This window comes from Schistocerca serialis, chromosome 1 (genome assembly GCF_023864345.2).
Source record: "Schistocerca serialis cubense isolate TAMUIC-IGC-003099 chromosome 1, iqSchSeri2.2, whole genome shotgun sequence".
Classification (NCBI taxonomy): Eukaryota; Metazoa; Arthropoda; class Insecta; order Orthoptera; family Acrididae; genus Schistocerca; species Schistocerca serialis.
The window spans coordinates 176399100-176421281 of NC_064638.1; positions in this window are offsets into that span (position 1 = coordinate 176399100).

Sequence of the window (22182 nt, forward strand, 5' to 3'; positions counted from 1 at the left end):
ATCCTCGGAATAGTGAAGCAGCGTAAATCATTTAATCAAAGCAAGTCTTCCGGTCCAGACTGTATACCAATTAGGTTCCTTTCAGGATATGTTGATGTAATAGCTCCATACTTAACAAACATATACAGCCTCTCGCTCGACGAAAGGTCCATTCGCAAAGACTGGAAAGTGGGACACGTTACATAAATATTCAGGAAAGACAATAAATGTAACCACTAAATTACAGGCCCATATAATTAACGTCGATATGCAACAGAATTCTGGAACATATATTGTGTTCGAACAATGAATTATCTCGAAGAAAACAGTCTATTGATACACAGCCAACACGGATTTAGAAAACATCTTTACTCGCACAAAGTGTTGAATGCTATCCACAGGTGATTTCAACTTGATTCCGTTTTTCTAGATTTCCAGAAGGCTTCTGACACTGTACCTTACAAGCGGCTTGTAGTGAAATTGCGTGCTTATGGAATACCGTCTGAGTTACGTGACTGGATTCGTGACTTCCTGTCAGGTAGATCATCGAGTACAGCAGAAGTGATTTCTAGCGTTCCCCAAGATAGTGTTAACGCCCTCACTTGTTCCTTATCTGTATAAACAATTTAGGAGACAATCTGCCTCTCAGGTTGTTTGCAGATGATGCTGTCGTTTATCGTCTAGTTAAGTCATCAGAAGATGAAAACAAATTTCAAAACGCTTTAGGAAAGACGTCTGTATGGTGCTAAAGTTAGCAGTTAACACTAGGTAATGAAAAGTGTGAGGTCATTCACAAGATTGCTAAAACGAATCCGTTAATCATCGATTACACGATAAATCAGTCAAATTTTAAGGACATAAATTCAATTAAATATCCATGAATTCCAATCACGAACAACTTAAATTGGAAAGAACACATAGAAAATGCTGTGGTGAAGACGACCAAAGATTACGTTTCACTGACAGAACACATAAAAGGTGCATCAGATCTACTAAAGAAACTGCCTACACTACTCTTGCCCGTCCTCTTTTGGCGCACTGCTGCACGATGTTGGATCCTTACCAGATAGGATTAAAGGAGTACATCGAGAAAATTCAAAGAAGAGCAGCACGTTTTGTATTATCGAGAAGTGGGGGAGAGAATGTCACGGACATGATACAGGATTTGGGGTGGGCACCCTTAAACAAAGAAGTTTATCGTTGCGACGGGATCTTCTCATGGAATTTCAGTCACCAACATTTTCCTCCGAATGCGAAAATATTTTGTTGACGCAGACTTATATTAGTAGAAACGATGATCATAATAAAATAAGGGAAATCAGAGCTCGCACGGAAAGAAATAGGTGTTCGTTTTTTTCGGCGATCTGTTGGAGAGTAGAATAATAGAGAATTGTTGTGAAGGTGGTTTGATGAACTCCCTACCAGGCACTTAAATGTGATTTGCAAAGTAGCCATGCTGATGTAGATGTAGATGTAATTATCTGAACTCACTTTCAGGCCAGACTCAAGCTTTTATTCCCAATTATGTTCCGTGTATCATTTCTCAGTATCACTTGTGGGTTAAGTGAAGGTGGGAGTTAGTTGTGCATTGCTTTCTCTGTCCAAATTCCTTTACTTAATACGTAGATTTCGTTTTCACATTGTCCCACTACTAGCCGTGGGTTAAATAACTCCCTGTTGGAAGTCAACAGGCAACTCTGGAACATGACATAAACAAATTAATTAGTGTATAAGATAAGCGCATAAGATGATCGCCACTAGGATTTACTACCTAGAAATGAAAGAAGTGAGTGCAGCCCACTACTAGCCGTGGGTTAAATAACTCCCTGTTGGAAGTCAACAGGCAACTCTGGAACATGACATAAACAAATTAATTAGTGTATAAGATAAGCGCATAAGATGATCGCCACTAGGATTTACTACCTAGAAATGAAAGAAGTGAGTGCAGCCGCTTTTCATGCCAGAGCAACGAATCGACTTTCCTGTCAGCATATAGAGTCAAGTGGAGGAAGTTCGGTACACTAGCCGATAAGTTATGAGAATGCTTTTGTACTGTGAAGCACAATAAACGATCGTTAACATTTAATTTAAATAAATTTAATATCAGTCACTAACAAAAACAGCTTAGAAATGTTAAACTGTTTAGTTAATGACAGCAGACTGTCTACACATCTATGCATGCTACAGCATTTCCCCGAAATTTTTACTCTTTCTCTGCTGTACTCTGCCAATATGGAGGAGCACCTAGGACACATGCTTCGCTACCAGATCGCACTCAAGACTCTTCCGAATTGAGCCAATCGGCGTTCGCCAGATCCCCCACCACAAGTTACGCCAGTACCCGTTGTTGCAAAAATTTGACATCATATAATATTTATTGCACCCGGCTTGGAAATCGGCGCGTGGGTCTGCTCCTGAAAACTGAAAGGTTGGCCGAATGACGAAAGCGAATAGGAGCAGGGAAAGGTGAAAATCTCTCGGTACTGCAGTGCAAAATTATAGATGTTTACTATAGGCATAAACAGGTTAATAAATGGTTATATAATTTTGCAATGATGAGCAAGACTTAGACCCGTCGTAAGTAGAGCAAAGTCTCTTGCTGAAGCGAAGTGTCCCGGCCGTCTGCTCTTGATCAAATTGGTGAATCCGGAGCGACGCTCGTAGAGCTCCGCATCGCCGGCTATAGGGTTCTGTCGTCGGTGGCTCGTAGTGCCAACTTATGAACTTGCACCTACGCCGTGGCATCGTTGCTGTCGATACCACAATATTCACACAGTATACAGGGGGATGGACAAAAATATGGAAACACGAAAAACACAAGACATTACTGTGCCTAATACGATGTTGGATACCCGCTGGCATTCTAAACAGCTTCCAGTCGTCTCACAATTGATAGGTACATCATTTTACCACTATTTCTGCAAAGTAGAGGCAATTTGAGTTAACGATGACGAAGGTACATAACGATCACGCGGACTTCTCTCAAAAGTAGAGCAAAAACACACAAATAAGATCTGCGTGAACACAGCATCACTACTCTGCAACAAACATCATAACATGGGACGGACCTGATTAGCTAAAATGGTCACATAATCTTTACAGAGTAACTACGAGGCCCATGAAGTACCACGATTTGGCTTCGCAAATTATGAACTCAAACCCGGTCAGAATTTGTAACTAAGACTCATCCGAACAAATAACTTCCTTCCATTGCTTCATACTGCAGGTTTTATGGCTGCGGTACAACGTTTTCCTCTCACGGGAATTTGAGTCACTCGTAAGTGATTTTGGGGTTGAATTCGAACTCGTCCCGGAATTCGTTGGTTTTGGCCTTCCCCTTTTTTTTTCTTTTTTTGTGCTGACTCGGTTTGGGAGTGTGACGTTGGTTCCGCAGTGACTTTTGCAACTGTTATCGTTTTGTTTTTCATCACGATCCTCTTCAATGACCGTCTGTCATGATCACTCAATACACAGTTTCGTCTGCCTTGTGGCGTAGCGGATATACACTACTGGCCATTGAAATTGCTACACCACGAAGATGACGTGCTACAGACGCGAAATTTAACCGACAGGAAGAAGATGCTGTGATATGCAAATGATTAGATTTTCAGAGCATTCACACAAGGTTGGCGCCCGTGGCGACACCTACAACGTGCTGACATGAGGAAAGTTTCCAACCGATTTATCATACACAAACAGCAGTTGACCGGCGCTGCCTGGTGAAACATTGTTGTGATGCCTCGTGTAAGGAGGAGAAATGCGTACCATCACGTTTCCGACTTTGATAAAGGTCGGATTGTAGCCTATCGCGATTGCGGTTTATCGTATCGCGACATTGCTGCTCGCGTTGGTCGAGATCCAATGACTGTTAGCAGAATATGGAATCGGTGGGTTCAGGAGGGTAATACGGAACGCCGTGCTGGATCCCAACGGCCTCGTATTACTAGCAGTCGAGATGACAGACATCTTATCCGCATGGCTGTAACAGATCGTGCAGCCACGTCTCGATCACTGAGTCAACAGATGGGGACGTTAGCAAGACAACAACCATCTGCACGGACAGTTCGACGACGTTTGCAGCAGCATGGACTATCAGCTCGGAGACCATGGCTGCGGTTACCCTTGACGTGGCATCACAGACAGGAGCGCCTGCGATGCTGTACCTAACGACGAACCTGGGTGCACGAATGGCAAAACGTCATTTTTTCGAATGAATCCAGGTTCTGTTTACGGCATTATGCTGGTCGCATCCGTGTTTGGTGACAACGCGGTAAACGCACATTAGAAGCGTGTATTCGTCTTCGCCATACTGGCGTATCACATGGCGTGATGGTATGGGGTGCCATTGGTTACACGTCTCGGTCATCTCTCGTAAGGATTGACGGCACTTTGAACAGTGGACGTTACATTTCTGATGTGTTACGATCCCTACGAAACACTACATTTCAGCAGCATAATGCACGACCGCATGTTGCAGGTCCTGTACGGTCATTTCTGAATACCGAAAATGTTCGACTGCTGCCCTGGCCAGCACATTCTCCAGATCTCTCACCAATTGAAAACGTCTGGTCAATGGTGGCCGAGCAACTGGCTCGTCACAATACGCCAGTCACTGCTCTTGATGAACTGTGGTATCGTGTTGAAGCTGCATGGGCAGCTGTACATGTACACGTCATCCAAGATTTGTTTGACTCAATGCCCAGACGTATGAAGACCGTTATTACGGCCAGAGGTGGTTGTTCTTGGTACTGATTTCTCAGGATCTGTGCACCGAAATTGTGTATAAATGTAATCACATGTCAGTTGTAGTATAATATATTTGTCCAAGGAATACCCGTTTATCATCTGCATTTCTTCTTGGTGTAGCAATTTTAATGGCCAGTAGTGTACGGTATGATGTCTTTAGTGGTGATATACCCCTCTTTCATGGTGTTATAACGGTGCAACCTGCAGGCCCGGCTAGCATCTCCATTTATGTTCTAGTATGCTTTTCTCGCGTTGTTTCCACATTTTTATCCGACTCCTACATATCTACCCTTAATTTGAGTCTTTTTTTTTATGAAAGTCAGTGTTATTTCAGCGCGTCCACGGCGGAAATAATTCATAATTTAGCACACGTTATTTCTCACCATAATGTCCTCCCACGGCTTCTCTTTTCATTCAAAATCTCGCTCCTCACGAAGACGGCAGAGAGGAGGGAAAGTATCGTCTGTTCACCCGTTCTGCAGCAGTTTGTTCAAGAAGAAAGCTGTACCTTAGCTGGAATGTGTCGGCTTACGAATGCAATTTTCTCTGGGCAAACACATTCCCCCACCTGCACAGAGCCCCAGCTTCCGGCGCTATTGTCGACTTTATTCTTTTAGATAATAACCCGAGATTACTGTTTGATTACAAACTGTTGCCACTTTGTTACCTTACTCACTATCATAGCGTCTTACCCGGACATTGCACCTCAGCAGTAACGGAGTGTGTCGAGTGGCGTAGCCAGCCACTGTGGCCGAGCAGTTCTAGGCGCTTCAGTCCGGAACCGCGCTGCTGCTACGACCGCAGATTCGAATCCTGCCTCGGGCATTGATCTTGTGTGTGATGTCCTTAGGTAGGTTTAAGTAGTTCCAAGTGTAGGGGACTGATGACCTCAGATGTTAAGTCCCATAGTGCTTAGAGCGATTTGAACCATTTGGAGTGGCGTGGTTCACCTTGGTACCAGTGGTACGCAGGAAATGAATTAAATCGGTTTAGATATCAGTGGCGATGGAAGTTTGAATTAACCCAGGAGATGTTCTCATATACCCTAATGACTTCCAGATTCGAGTCCTACTCTGGCACAGATTTACAGTTGCCGCTTCGTGTTTGCTATAATGCACGTTATGCATACCTGAACAGTTTGCACTGATATCAAATTATGTTGTAGCTGTCCGATGAGGACGAGACTTGAATAGTGTTTTTCATTCGTCATACAACGTAACGTGCTTACACTTTGTAATCTCCCCACGGAAAATTACCCTCTACCACGCAATAATTAATAATGGTCAACCAAATCATCCACATGTATTTACGTTTGAAAAGTATCTGATCAGATTTTCTAGTAATATATGCGCCGACAGCTCGTCGATGCCAAGGTAATTTTCTACTACGTTTATTCTTTGGAACAACAGAGGTATAGAAATGTATGCTCCATGGTTATTATAGAGAGAGATAGAGATAGAGAGGAACAGCTTCGGAAGTATCGGTTGGAAGATTGTCGGATTGCTAAAGGAGATTTATTTACTCTTCTTCGCGCTAAAGCGAGCTAGGAAAGTTTGTGCTGCTAGCGTGATAGATAAAGAGAAAGAAAAACCTGTAAAAGAAAATTACATGAGACTTGGAACCAACAGAAAACGGAACATGTACGGAAATGGATTCAATATACAATTTTCCTCAGAAATAAGGTTTGTGACCATTTTATTCTAGAGTGAATGACGAATGAGTTCTCTGTCTGAACCATTGATGATTGTCTGGGCCCTGTAATTAATTGGGAAGTTTTAGCTGTGACGAAGAGAGCCTGCAATCTCTGAGTTTTTTTGAAATCGTCCAAAAAGGCTTCGTCCACATCTGAAATTTTAGATCTGTCGTAAACTGAACGAATTGTTCAAACGATCGATTTTCCCAACTGAATGCAGCGCTTAATAATAATAACAAATGTAAAGATCTTTTCTAGCAAGCCAGCCGCTGAATATTAAGACGAAGGGCTCCGATTTCACGTAAATAATATATTTAAACTGTACACAGATAAAGGACAGAGAGAGAGAGAGAGAGAGAGAGAGAGAGAGAGAGAGAATCCTCCATTAGCATAATTGTTTCTCTGTCTTTTCATTGATCAGCCTAACTAGAAAACACGAAGCCCTGACTTTATTGTACCGATTTATGTGTGAGAGGGAAAGAGCGATAAAGGCGACAGATACACTTCTGTACAGACAAAACATTACACTAAGTTAGCGGCAAGCTGCATTCACATAGACTTTCATCATTTACAAAAGCAGAGTAATTCATTATAACTTGAGTTCGTGTTGAGCAACGGCCGATCTGTTGGGGGTGCAGCAGCCCTGTGTGCCTTACGTGTTCATCTACTATCTAATGCAACGTGATTGTTGTCTGTCCGATGTGCGAGGATGGTTCAGTCAACAAGATGTGTGGTGTCAGCGCCAGACACCACACTTGCTAGGTGGTAGCCTTTAAATCGGCCGCGGTCCGTTAGTATACGTCGGACCCGCGTGGCGCCACTATCAGTGATTGCAGACCGAGCGCCGCAACACGGCAGGTCTAGAGAGTCTTCCTAGCACTCGCCCCAGTTGTACAGCCGACTTTGCTAGCGATGGTTCACTGACAAATTACGCTCTCATTTGCCGAGACGATAGTTAGCATAGCCTTCAGCTACGTCATTTGCTACGACCTAGCAAGGCGCCATTACCAGTTACTATTGATGCTGTAAAACATGTACCGTCAAGAGCGATGTTCACCATTTATGGATTAAAGTTAAGTATTCCACAGCTACGTCCTTTTTTGCTAGTCTCATTTCCTTGACCTGTTCCAGACCTCACGCCAGCCTGCATGAGCTAAAACGCGTGCCTTTCGGCTTCCTCTCATAGTGGCTCGGCTGTCTTGCCAATCCACAACAAGATGCCTAGAGTACTCACGAGTGTGTAAATATCCGAAGTGATTTAAATTCTACGTCTAGATGGAAGAGACGGTAAAAGCTTTCAGATGCCACCCTGTTAACTGACGTCGCTGTGCCGTTGATTTAGAAATATGGTTTTAAGATCGAGTCTTTCACGGATAAATGATCAGCGATAGAAGTACAAAGTGTTAAGTTTTCTCCATTTAAAGGAAACGTTCCTAGCTCCAATTCATTGCCAGCTAACTGAAACAAGGACTATGATAAATGGAGAATACATGTGCAAGGCTACTTTAAAACACAGATAATAATTATAGGATTAACCGCCAGAACCTTCCAGATACGTTACTTGTAACTAACCACTTACAACCGAACAATCCAGTTAATAAACATACTAAAATAAACGCACTAAAATATCTTTGATTAAAGCTCGACCGGAAAATAACATGGAAACCTCACCAACTATATATATGTGGTATCTGTTCTTTCGGACATGTCTGAAAGAACAGACGCCACATATATATAATTACGGCTATGACGGCCAATGATCCCTTCAGTGTAGATGCATATGAAGCTCTAACTCTGACAAGAATCAACGAGATGACGCGTGTAACGATGTTAATGCGCAGGGACACTATATCAGATGCGTGTGGTGGGAGCTGAGGAGTTGAGTCTGACGGGAGACGTGCCGGAGCAGTCCGTTCGGTTGCAGTGAGCACTGTATTCGGATAGCGTAGTGGTCAGCGGTGCTTCGTAGTAATTGGAGACCGAGGTTCGAGCCCTGGCCCAGTATAAATTTTCAACTTGCTGCATTGATATATATCACTGCCCACTGGCAGCGAACATCTTAAATTTCTTTGTCTCTTGACCTCACCAACTAACCATCTGACAGGAACCTAAAACTACTAACTGAGCCAACATTCGGACTGCAGGCCCCCACTCTACACCACATATAAAAAAAACTTGGATATGTCCTATCCTCTCCTACGCCAGTGATGCCTGGATATCCGCTACACTCAAATTCTCCAAATCATTGCACTCTATCTTACTTTCCACATACCCTTATCGCTGCGCATGAATCCTCTACCATCTCATCAAATTTACTTATCACTCCCCCATGTTGAACTACCACATATCCTGCACTATCCGCAAACTACATTCCAGTGACCTCATTTTTACCTATCTGACCACCTATGCCAGAAGTGTGCCCTACCGATGCCAATACGTCTTACTGTGCCTGCACGAACACGTAATCCAAACACTATCCCAAAGCAACTTCATCCGACTTCCCCTCCAATACAATGACATCCAACCCTATATTTATTCATCCTATCAGCTGTAGCCCTTTCCCACCTATGTCATTCTAGACTGGGGTTCCCCTTTTCCTCTCCCCTTTCCATCTTTCCATATCCCTTCTCCTCTCGGTGTTACGTCCCTCCCCACACATCAAAGTCTTCCTCCTTTCACGTTTTCTCACCACCCACCACAATATTTATATTCATCGACACAGGTGCTACCAAACTGACGCCTATATTTATACTAACTTTATAGAATTGGTTAGTGCATTCGTCCAAGATACACTGGCTCCGTTCGCGGTCTTATGGACTAAAGCTCGGTAAGCTGCAACTGTCGTTCGACTTTGGCGTTTCTGGAAGGGGCGCTAAATAACGCTCGGTAAGTGCAGAATATTGTTAGTCACGTTCTTTCGCCGTTATTGCAACAGGAAGGTGATGGGTCGTTCCAACAGAATAATACTGGCCCATACATTGCCTGTGAAGCTGAACGTCCTCTGCAAGATATGTGCAGCAACTTCCCCAGCCATCACTATCACCAGACTTGTCTCAAGTCGATCATGTGTGCGATATGACGGGAGAAGAAATGACTCGAGTGACTCGTCAAGCAACAAGAGCTATGTAAACAGGTCGAGCAGGCGCGGCATAACGTATCGCAGGACAGTACTTGCCATTCGTACGATCGATTGGATGTCAGAATCAGCGCCTACATTAATGCCTGTGGGGGCTACACGACGTACTGTTACAGACGTTTCAATATGTGTCGATACCTAGCGCCTCAGAACCGCTTGTGTTATTGATCTGTAAATGCAACCATTTCATGTAATCCGTATGCACTGTTGCAACAATAAAACTTGAGTGAATTCAAAACTTCTAAAAGGATGTACAATTTTTTCCAGCAGTCTATTTTCTGTGACGGTTTTTTTCCCCAATATTGTCAGTGATCAGACGTAACTCTGGTCACTTTTGTTGAATATCCGCTAACAGTGAGTCGTGCGTGCTAGTTCTTACGTTTTCTGGAAGAAGCACTACCACCTACGGCTTCTGAATAGAGTTGCTAACTTTCAGTCGGTCTGGACGAGGACTTTAGTTTCAAAGTAAGCAGCTAAGGATGTTCATTTCATTGTAATTTCATTCTAACGAGCTGCTTGGTCACCGATGGTGTCTGTTCTTTCGGACCTGCTAGCAATATAAACCCGTCCAGGCGATAGCAGCATCACCTGGCAGGGAATTACTGCTAGTAAGACACACGCACGGTGCATGTAGACTCAGGGAGGGTGCTGTCCGTGTGTAGAGTAGCGAAAGCGCGCCATTTATCTTGAGTTTATCTGAGGACAGATTTTAATAGCCCCGAAGCTCGGCACGAGAATTTCGAAAACTCCGCGACTCGTCGGTGTTCGAGGAGTGCTGTGGTGAGTGTCTTCAACACGTGTCCAGACGTCTGGGAGTTGGGCGGTCACCTCTCATTACAGATGTCAGAATTCGTGGGCTGGGCAGACCGGTAAAATGGGACAGGCTGTGGACTGTGGCAGAACTAACATCAGACGTTAATGATGGGCAGAGTACAAGTGTGGCTGAACACACGGTACACCAAACACTCCTAACAATGGGCCTCCTAGGCCGACGACCCATGCACGTGTCAATCTAAACACAACGGCATCGGCAACTGCTACAGAAATGGGCACGTTACCATCGGCACTGGACGCTGTCGCAGTGGCAAAGCGTTGCATAGTGTGATGAATCCCGATACTTTCTTCATCATGCCGACTGGAGGGCAAAGAGCTCCTTGAAAGCTGTACAGCGGGACGGAGACAAGCTGGCAGCGGCTCCATTATTATCCGGGGAACATTCACGTGGGAATCCACAGGTCCAATGGAGCTCCTGGAAGACACCATTACGGCTAAAAAAAATCGTACACTGGTTGCAGACCACACACACACCCCTTCATGACGATCATGTTTCCTAACGGCAGTGGCATTTCCAACAAGATAATGTGCCATGTCACGAGGCCAGGAGTGTGATAGAGTGGTTCGAAGAACACAGAGGCCTGCCCCAATTGATGTGCTGGCCATGCAACTCACCAAATCCGAACCCGATCGATCACATCTGGGATGAGACTGAACATTGCCTCAGAGCTCATCACACCGCTTCCTGTAATTTACGGGATTTAGGTGACTTATGCGCGCAGATGTGGTATCAACTCCCTCCAGCGACCTACCAAAGCTTCACTGCTATGATGCCACGAACCGTCGCCGCTGTTATCCGTGCCATAGGTGGGCGTACCGGCTATTAGGCAGGTAGTAATAATGTTCTGGCTGACCAGTGTACCTCACGCCTAATGTGTAGGTGTGTGGTAATCCGACAATACAAAAGGGAATGAGACGACGAGGTGTCCGCCCCACTTGGAAGTCCCGAAGCCCTCTGGCGGGCGGCGCAGGAAACGCGGTCCGGTGCGCGTGGATCCCCCCCAGGACGCGGGCGCGTTATTTTTAACCGCCCCCGTTTCCGCGGAGGTCGCGGCGCGGCGTTAGGGGGTGGACGCCTTGCCCCGCCCCCTCCTTGTTACAAGTCTCTCCGCAGTCGTTTGGCGCCGGTTGCCGTGGCAACCCGTCTTCGCCGGCGCGCATATAAATGCCCGCTCCCGCCGTGTATATTCATAAGGCTCTCGGGGGAAGGGGACGCGGAGGAAATGGGGCGGCGTCGTCTTACGCCCTCTCCCCGTTTTCTTCTCTCACGCACTCTGGCGGTTGCCGCCAGGGAGGTTCTCAGCGTCGCTATTGTTTTACGTCTACTCCGATGCATCTGGTGACTCCAAGAGCGATTTACTGTTTGTCGTCTCTTGTACGAGACACCAAGATCTCTCAGCATGAAATATATCTTTGACGGTTTCATCCTATATCATTCATAGGCAATGTTAGGTGGACAGAGCTCTAAAAGGTTTTTAAAACTTACAGATATCAAATCTGTGCCGCCATCATTTCATTTACTAACCTCAATCTCCTCCGCTCTACAAGAAATCATACGAAAAACGGTGAGCACAATCCCTGCGTGCTAACCACCCACCAGAAATCCTTCTGCACGCTACAGTAACCAGTCAGCCGAAAGTACTGATCACATTCCTAAACAACCCTCAAGATGGATATCTTTTTCTATAACCATTTACTCAATCATTGATCAGAGCTTCAACTCACCTTCCTCAATCACTCGCCCTTTCCAAGAGGGATCTGCAACCATGTTATTAAATCCATTGCACATGTACTACACTGGTGCCCCTGCCCCTAAAATCTGTCCAATATCAACCCTACCCTCCCCAAAAAATTCAGTAGCCTCCCAGGAAGTCTTTCTCCTACGTAGGATGGCTGTCTTATCTCATCAGCTGGGATGTGGAGAGGAATTGGGTATTGATGAAACCTTCTTGTCACCTGAGGTGTGGATATGAGATGGGTTCACCACTATCAAACTCATCCCTACTTCCCCTTCGTCCTCTTCCGTCAGCAACAATTCCTACGCCTCGCACTCTACCCCTCCCAAACACAAGGCCAAAGCTAACATCAAAATAAAGCCTCTTGAATAGTGTCGACTCATTGCCAGCTACCAGGAGACTTTAAACACAAAGTAGGAGAGAAACTTCCTGGCAGACTAAAACTGTGTGCCGGACCGAGACTCGAACTCGGGACCTATGCCTTTCGCGGGCAAGTGCTCTGCCAACTGAGCTACCCAAGCACGACTCACGCCCCGTCTTCACAGCTTTCTGGGGACAAAGTAGGCAGTTTACTCACTTAGCTGCCACAGCCAGTGAGTCTCCATGGATCGCTCCGATCGAAGGGTGGGGCAGCCTGTACGGTGGCTTCAAGCAGTACGAGCGACGTATGCGCAGCCATCTAGTTCAGCAAATAGATAGCGACGAGACCATTTCTAATATGTTTTCCAGACCTTGACGTCCGGTAAGTGATTGTGGAGAAGAAAATCAAATAAGCCCTTGAATGCTGGGGAGGCATCTGGATCAGATGAGTGGTCTGTAAGATTCTACACGCGTAAGAATGTGCTCCCTTCTATCGGTAGTTTATCGTAGGTCGCTGGTAAAACCGAGAGGTACCAAGTGTTTTTGAAAGACGCACAGGTCATTACCGTTTTTAAAAAGGTTCGCCAAACTTATGCTCATAGTTATAGACCTAAATCGTTCACGGCATTGTGGTGGACATTGTGTATTCCGTAATCAGCTGTCTCTCCTCGGACCCTAGACTGAGGTGTGCAGATTGATGCCGCGTTCATTGACTCCCGGCAGGCATTACGAACAGTTCACACTGTCGTTTAGTGAACAAATACGAGCTTACTGAGTTTCGGACCAGAACTGTGACTTAACTGAGGGCTTTCGAAGGGATAGAATTCAACAGCTTATTGTTGGCGTGACTAAACCTGCAGCTGTAACCTCCTTAAATATCTCAGGTGAGTGCTGCAGGGCCTTTACTGTTTACATTATAATCTAGTGGACGACAGTGGAGTTTCTATGAGTATTTTTTTTATACAGAAAAGTCACAGCACAAGAAGAATTGCAGAATATCCGCTGAGAATCGATGACTGTTGCATGAAATGTTGGATGCTGAACGTAAATGAACCTTACAGAAACCTCACTGAACTTTTAAAATTGAGATCTGTGTTTTGATTTTTAAAAAAAAGGCAGATTGAAAGGGCACAGAGAACATTAAAAGTAACATAAAAACCTCTGTAGTCTATCGGGCTGCTGCGCTGTGTAGGTGGTTTAAGGACATTATGTAATTACTAGTCCAAGAAAGCTGCTAAGTCAAATAGTTTTATCTGTTGCAATAACCTGTTTCGGTAAATAGCCATAATAAACCTACCATTACAGCACAACTCCATAGAAAAACAAAATTAAAATCCCGCAATAAATGTCACTGCAACATGAATGTAATCCACAAATAGTCAGTGAGCTATACAACAAATATACAAAACAGTAAAAGATACCGTATGAGTAGGAATAACATTGCAAGAGAAATCCCAGTCAAACAGAAATCCACATACATACCAACTACATACCTAGGAAAGATATCTAATACAATTAACTCACGACTTAAAAACACAAATATAAGATTCACTTACCAAACTCCACAGAATCTCAGTTCACAAACTGTATCAGGTAGAAGGAAATTACTCAAACCGAGGCATATATAAAATTCAGTTCAAAGACTGTGAAAATTTGTTCACAGGTCACATTCGTAGAAACTACTACCGCGAACACATTAGATACAGCGACAACAATCCACCTACTTTTTTCTATCATTTAAAAACCGAACATCACATGGCAGATAATTGAGAACAAGGAATACCAATGTACATGTAACATCCAGAGCATCACTAATGAATATTTTGGAAGAAACGCAAATCTATTTGCATACGTAAAACTACCCACTAAAAATACTTAATGAGTAAATAGACCTAGAGCACAAAAAATGCATCGAGAACTTCATTGAAATCATGAATCAAGGAAATGGGTAAAAACATAAAATATTACGAAGCTACCAAAGATTACACAAGGCTACCAACGATAACACTAGCAAAGATTACCTAAGTTGCACCATGATAAGCAAAAGTGATTGTGATTATACAATATCGCTGGTACACATGTCAAATAAGCTGTTACATAACTATTCCTCTAAAGAAAAGGAAGATAATTTGGAAATTATATGAGATAACAAGTTATATCTAGTATAACCAACCGTTGTTACTCCAAGAAAACTAATGGAGTGTGATTAATACTGAGAGAGAGAGAGATAGAGAGAGAGAGAGAGAGAGAGAGACAGCAAAACCACCACTATAACGTATGGATGTCAAACACATCTGACACCTGTAACATATTTTGTAGTAACGTTTTGTAATTAACATTTAGCTATAATGTTAGAAATATTGTACCAAAATTATATACCATTTATTTGTAGATAACCTGACGATGGCTGTTTGCCGAAATAGGCCTACTGTGTTTCTGCGTTAGAAGCGTTTTTGGACTCGTAATTAAATAATATCCTTAAAATAAGAAACACGTTTCTGAGAGGAAAATTTAAGATTTTTGTTATCTATATCTCCTTTTACAAAAAAGGTGTGGTATCACCAATGTCTTTCACATTCTGCAAAGTGGGCATGTACATTAGAATTGCAGTTTAACCGTACAGATGGAGACGGGTTATTGGAACGATTATTACCCTAGAAATGTGTGTAGTCGGTTGAGAGCACAACATTTTTGCTTCCTATGCAGCGAATATGTTCCCGACTCGTGACGTAGAACTTGGCTACACCCTCTATAATGTAAAGCAGACGCCTAAATGCGTTTCATAAAAACCAGTATCGAGTGCACGAAGTCTGTCAACTGTTCACATCGGACCATTGGGTGTATCAGGCGGTAGGCGCGCACGGAGGTTTCCCGCGTGTGGGAACTGGTATCCACAGCGTTGTGTTCGCATCCAATAGCTACAACAGGAGCGCTACGAATGGACTGACGTGGTCGGAATGCAGGGAGCTGGGCGGCGCAGTTATAAAGGAGAGGTCTCGGTAACAAGGCTTTGTGCCGGAGCAACACATGAACATGTAGGCTAGCGGCGCCGCAGGGCTACCGACAGAACAGGCGAGTCAACATGCTAGCGTCAATAATATCGATACCGTACACCGCGCGACACAATGGAAAATTTGACTCTGTAGACTCAGCAGGGTTCTGGCCAGCAGAGAAAATTACCAGACTGAATTAGTTATCATAATACAGATAACACAAAGCAACAGGGACAATAGCGATCTATTCAAACTGTTAAACAAAAAATTAGAAATAAAACAAATGCAAATGTACATACACAGCCACAAACAACAACGCAATATAATTCCACAACATCAAGCGCACAGAATGACAAAACAGTAAAAATATAAAGCACTCACGACGACGGAAAATAAGATTCAAGACGGTATGAAGTAACGTACAGTCACAAACTCACACGAAAGTAATAAAAATGTGCAAAAGACGAGGTTTAAAAACGGACAATTCAATAAAAAAAATACATCCTAAAAATAAAAAGAAATAGACATACAGTGAGGCGACAAATGTCATTGGATAGCGGTATGTACGTATACAGATGGCGGTAGTGTCGCTTACACCGAGGGTATAGAAGGGCAGTGCATTGACGGAAGTGTCAATGGTGCTCAGATGATTCGTGTGAAGAGGTACGACTATGAACGCGAAATGGTAGTTGGAGATAACTGGATAGAAAATTTCATTTTGGAAATCGTTAGGGAATTCAATATTCTGAGATTAACTGTGTCAAGAGGGTACCGAGAATACAAAATTTCAGGCTTTACCTCTCACCAAGGACAGCACACTGCCATCTGCCTTCACTGAACGATGGAGAGCAACGGGGTTTGCGTATAGTTTTCAGTGCTAACAGACAAGTAACACTGCGCGAAGTAATGGCAGAAATCAAAGTGGGACGTAGACAAACGTATCCTCTAGGACAGTGCGGTCAAATCGGCCGTTGAGGACTACGGCAGCAGACGACTGGCGCGAGTGCTTTTGCTGGCACCACGACATCGCCTGCAGCGCCCCTCCTGGGCTCGAGATCATACCTGATGGACTCTAGACGATTGGAAAACCGTGGGCTGGTCAGATGAATCCAGATATCCGTTGGTAAGGGGGTTTCAGTGTGGTGCATACTCCACGAAGCCATGGCCCAAGTTATCAAGAAGCTACTGTGCAAGCTGGTGGCGGCTCCATAATGGCGTGTGCTATGTTTACATGGACTGGAGTGGGCCCTGTGATCCGACCATTGATTGGAAACGATTATGCCCAGTTGCCTGGAGGCCACTTCGAGTGGAATTTTAATGGACGACAATGCGTGCCATGTCACAGGGCTCCAATTTTTCACCATTAGTTTCAAGAACATTCTTAACAATTTTACAGAATGATTTAGCCACCCAGATAGCCCAGCATGGATCGCATCAAAAACTAACGAGATGTAACGGAGAGGTAAGTTGACAAACAATACCACGCACTGGAAACGCTTTCACGTGTATGTACGGCTGTGGACGCAGCACGACACAATACTTCTGCAGGATACCGCTGACGACATGTTGAGTCAGTGCCACGTCCAGTTGCTGCCCCACACCGGGCAAAAACGATGTCCGACACGATATTAGGGGGTTTCGCAATACATTGTCACCTCGGTATATACTAGAAATCAGCAGTATACCAGCTACGTAGTATGCAACACAAGGGATGGAAGAAACTGACAGAGCACTCGAAATCCGATACAAAGATCGTATCAGAGGCTGGTAGTATGGGACAAGCCACTCAAGTTATGTCGAACTTTTAAGAATAATGAATAACAGACCAACTAAAAGAGAGAAAGACACTGAAATTATTAGTATGAATAATTGACACACATGCCAAGCTTGCAAGTAAGCTATTACATATACAGAATAAATGCAGAAAAGAAACAAGTATTAACTGACCAAATGAATATCACAAGCGACTCACTGTTTGCAGAAAAGAAGTAAATATAAAAGCCGGGGAAGTTTTCATCACTTACAGAAACAAACGGTTTACCAAACAGCGAAAAAGATAGCTGAACTGGTATTATAATTAGAAATTATGGTGACTATACACAAATAAGAGCGACTTTCGACGGGCGTTGTAATTAGAAATTATGGTGACTGTACACGAATAAGAGCGACTTTCGACGGGCTTTTCGCGCAAGCTGTAAACTACAAGATCTTCAAGTAATGAATCAGATGTTTCACTGTGAGCACCTTCTTACTTTATTGTCAATTGAAGATCGGACAGACATCGTATAAGATCCCTCGTGAGTTCTAGCTGCAAGCGGTCTACATAGTACAACAACTGGGCGCAGTAAATTAAAAATAAATTGGGTACAGTAGTCGAGCAGGTCCTCATAAACCATAAATTCCAGTAGTGACTGCTAAGCGACGACTGAGGTGGAATAAAGAGAGACGCCACTGGGCAGTGGGTGAGTGCGAACGAGTGATTTGGAATTATGAATCACGTTTAAATTATTTTATTATTAACTCTGACGGGTTCGTGGATCCGCACTTATTAAAATAATTGAGTAATTTCTTAGTTAAATAATGTTTGTTGATACATTACTCTTGGCGCTCTTAAAATAGCTACGTGTGTAAGGTCCGTTCTGATTCTTTTACCCTTCCGTGGATATCTGTTCAAATGAAAACTTCTTTAACAGACTTCGAAAACATTTGCTCATCGAAGAAATGGTTCGCTCTGGAGTATTTATGTGCATTTAATGAACGCGGAACCCTTCGCAGTATAGCTCAGGATGACTAATAAAATGAAACAAATATTAAGTAATACCACTATATTCAATTGTCACACGTAAAGAATAAACTTAAAATGTGACTTACATTAAATCAGTACATACGAGTGCGCCAAGTAATATTGCACTTCTACAAAATATAAATGGTACTAGCAGTGTGCCGTATAAATCTATCGTGATCGCAGAAAAGCTGCCGTCTTAGCTCGCTTCTAAAATAAAAAGGCGCCGTCGCTTCACAAAAGCAACTGACCTCTGTGTCCACTTCTTCCCCCATCCATCAGTCCACCTCATCCTCCCACCTCTAACTATCTCCTCCTCTCCACTCTTCCTGTCTCTTCATCCCTTCCTCTCCCACTCTTTCTCCATTTCCTCCATCCCCTCTCTTTGACCACCTCTTCCTGCTCCCTCCCTCCAACCATATCATCCTCCCACCCTCTCTCCATCTCCACCTCAAACTCTTCCTTTTCGAACTGCTCACTACCCCCCTGCACTTTCAACCTATCTCGTGCATCTCCCCTTCCTCCCCTCTCTTGTCAATTTCCTCCTACCACACGGCCACTCCTCCTCTATCCATGTCCACCTGTCCCTAGCCGTGGTCATCAGCACGTGTATCCTCTGCAATACTACTCCCACAACATGCCTGTAATAAAGGCATTTGCCACTGATGTACACGCCACTATGCAAAGCAGGTTGCTAAAGCAGGCCAGTACTAGTCCAATATAACACACCTGTCATGCAGGGCAGCCTACATGTCAAGACCTGGGAAACCATTTCTTGCCACTGATATATAGGCAGCCCTGAAGAGCAGGTTGTACCTGCTGGCTGGACACAACATGCTTGACGTGCAAGACAGCTTATTTTCTGGGGCCTGGAAAATGCTGGACTTTCACACCTACACTCTGCATACCTACATAACATGTTGTAATTCTGGTTGGAAATTTGTCAATGAATGAGTGAATATTTTCTTTTCTTCATTAGGACTTAGGAAGGTATTATGAGGTAACCAAGTGTGACCGAGTTCTGTTTGGACTTCTTGTGCAAGATTCAAAACTTCCATCCTATCGCGTTCTGAGTTGTGAATTCCAATCCTAGCAATTTCAAAAACAGCTGTACAAAAAGCCAGCTGCAGCAGGCATCTTGGCTGAAAATGTAACAGTATGCGTCTGACGTGTGTCGGAAAATGGCAGTGGAGCAGTGGGGCAACATCAAATTTTTTTTAGTCCTCAGTGGTTTTGAACGAGAATTTGTCAAATTCGACCTGAATACAAAGAGGGACGTTCCTGGCCGCTCCTCCATCACGACACTCCAACCCACAAACTGAAGGCTGAGCACGAGATTTTGGATGACAGATGGATCACACTCTTCGATAACCCGTCGTATTCGTCCCTAGCTGATTTTTGGTAGTTACTTTACAAAAAAACTACAATGACTGTTTCAAAACGCGTTTAAAATATTTTCAACTCTGTTTTCATTCAGGGTGAAAGTATTTTGAATAAATGCAGTGATTTTTCGAACCTAATCCATAGCTTTTATTTTTCAAAAGCCACAGTCCTAACTGAACTGACACACATTGTGTATTAGTGTCCTCGCTTCGTTTCTTTCGTTCCCTCTGGGAATGCTGTCAGCTTAGGTGGGCTGGTAAACGACGGTTAGTGTAACTGTTTTAATAGTATGTAGTTGGGCGCAGACACTGATAGCTCACGATGTACTGTAAAATGGAATGAAATGTTCTTATCGGAAACCAGACGCTGTCTAAACACTGGAGTAAAGCAATATGTTGATGTGTTCTGCCTTTATATTATTAGGTAATGCAAATAATTAAAACAACCATTTTAGAATGTAGTACTAATCGTAGAAAATTTCAATGGAAGTCAGTTTCTTAGGTTTCAACTACGGCAAATTTTCTATTATTAATATAGCTTTTTGAACTTTTAATCTCACTCTTTCAGTCCGTGTGTGTGTGTGTGTGTGTGCGCGTGTATGTGCGTGCGTGTGTGTGTGTGTGTGTGTGTGTGTGTGTGTGTGTGTGTGTGTGTGTGGGTGGGTGGGTGGGTGTGCGTGTGTGGGTGGGTGGGTGGGTGTGCGTGTGTGGGTGTGTGTGTGCGTGTGTGGGTGTGTGTGTGTGTGTGTGTGTGTGTGTGTGTGTGTGTGTGTGTATGTGTGTGTGTGTGTGTGTGTTTGTATCTATGTATGTGTGTATGTTTTTCTTCCATCACAGCACTATAACGTCTGCGAAATTTCAGCCACACACAGCGCTACAAGATTATTTGCAAAAAGGGTGCTCTTGGAACTGTGATGGAGGTTACAAGTAAAAATCAATAGAGTACTGGCATTATAAGAATCTAATCCATATTTTTATGGGTTTCTAGGCGAGCTGGTGAGAATCACAACGACATTTAAGCCCTAAAGGGTGGGAGATGGAATATATGACACGTGAACTACAAGTCAGGAATGTTCCAAGCAATTTCAGGTACACTTGGTACACATGTGACCTAGTTTCTGCAGACAAATACTGTGGGACGTGGACACCTATAGCTCTCCTATAGCTGTGAGTGGGAGTAGGTGAGAAAAAGGAATGATATGTGACCAAAAACTCGGGCAACTTTACATTGCTTACCGAATGCTCGGTACATTCAAGAACTTATTTATCACTCCAGCTGGAGGTAGAACTATAATATTGTACATAGCCTAGATTCACATTAAACTAATATTAAAATAAATTTTTAAAATACTATACTTTTCATAAATTTTATATAGTTCATGTGCTGCTATTATGGTCTTATTACGCTAGTCTATCCTGAACAACTCTCTGCATAACTATTCCCATTTCACATTCATTTCTACTTGTTTAATTTAGTCGTGAGTTGGTCTCTCGGTTTTTATCCTCCACACTTCCCTCAATTACACAATTGGCGATTCCTTGATGTGCCAGGACCTGTCCTACGAAACGACTTCTCGATTTAAGTTAACGGAATTTCTAGTTTCCCTACTTCTATTCACTACCTCTTCATACATATCCGTTCTAGCCACCCAATCTTCAGCATTCTAATGCAGATCCAGATTTCAAAAAGTTCTATTCTCATCCTATTTGAACTATTTATGATATACGTTTCACTTTCACACAAGGCCCAACGTCACACAAATACCTGCAAGAAAACCTTTCTGAGATTTAAATTTGTATTCGATTAGGCCTGCATTCTATTAATCTTGTTATACTTTTTTGTTGTCCACCTTATACATATTTTCAAAGCTTTTTCCATGACTTTCAGCTGTTCTCCCACGTACTTTGCTATCTGCAACGGATTTAAAATATCGTTTGGAAACTACAAAATTTTTATATATTCTGTCCGAACTTCAATTTGATTTATATATTTCTCCTTGGTTTTCTTTACTGCTTGTTCAGCGTACAGATTAAATAACATCGGAATAGATAGAACCTTGTTTCACTCCCTGTCATGTTCCTCGGTTATTATGACTGCAGCTTGTTTTCTGTACAAGTTGTAAAAAACCTTCCGGTCCCTATATTTAACAAGTTAAACAAAAGAGTTAAAAAATAGTGCATTCCAGTGAATACTGTCACAAGCTTTCCATACATCTACAAATGCTATAAAAGTAGATATGACTTTGTTCAACTTAGCTTCCAGGATACGTTGTATGACGAGTATTGCCTCTCACATTGCTACGTTTTTCCAAAACCACATTGATCTGCCCTGATATCGGCTTCTACGAATACCATTTGTTTGTAAATAGTTCATGTTAGTGTTTTGTAGCTTTGAATTATTTAACTACTGATTCGGTATCACTCAAGTCTGTCAACGCCAGTTTGTTTTGGAATTGAAATTACTTCGTTCTTTATGACGTCTGAGGGTATTGCATTGCGCCCATCTCGTATTTCTTTTACACCAGCTGTAACAGTTTTGTC